This window comes from Brassica oleracea, chromosome C1 (assembly GCF_000695525.1).
Source record: "Brassica oleracea var. oleracea cultivar TO1000 chromosome C1, BOL, whole genome shotgun sequence".
NCBI lineage: Eukaryota > Viridiplantae > Streptophyta > Magnoliopsida > Brassicales > Brassicaceae > Brassica > Brassica oleracea.
In genome coordinates this window covers 37,317,430-37,317,972 of record NC_027748.1, presented here as the reverse complement: position 1 = coordinate 37,317,972, position 543 = coordinate 37,317,430, and positions in this window count along the sequence as shown.

Here is a 543-nt window from a genome sequence, read left to right as displayed (position 1 = left end):
TGAGAAATATGAGAAGTTGGCTATGGTTTATGGAACAGTTGAAATCAGTGATATCGGATCTCCCTGGATTGGTGTTTCTTTCGGACAGAAACAAAGGCTTGATCAAGGCAGTACATCAAGTGTTCCCTCAGGCCGCTCATGGTTATTGTATATGGCATCTGTCTCAAAATGTTAAAGGCTATGTCCGTAACAATAGAGAAACATGTGCATTTAAGTTTATGGAGTGCGCACACGCTTATACAGTGGCAGAGTTCTTGGTTCTTTATGACGCTTTTGGCAGGAAATATCCTAGTGCAGCGGAGTATCTTGACAGAAGTTGTGAACAAAAGAAATGGGCTAGATGTTACTTTGAAGGAGTTAGGTACAATGTTGACACCACCAATTCAGCAGAATCTTTTAACGGTGTTATTAAGGACGCAAGAAAGTTCACCTTACTTCCAATGTTTGATTTTATCATTGGAAAAATTGCTAAATGGTTTAACAAGCACAGGAAAGAGGCAGCTGAAATGCCACCCGCACTGAAGCTTGTGCCTATAGTGGAGG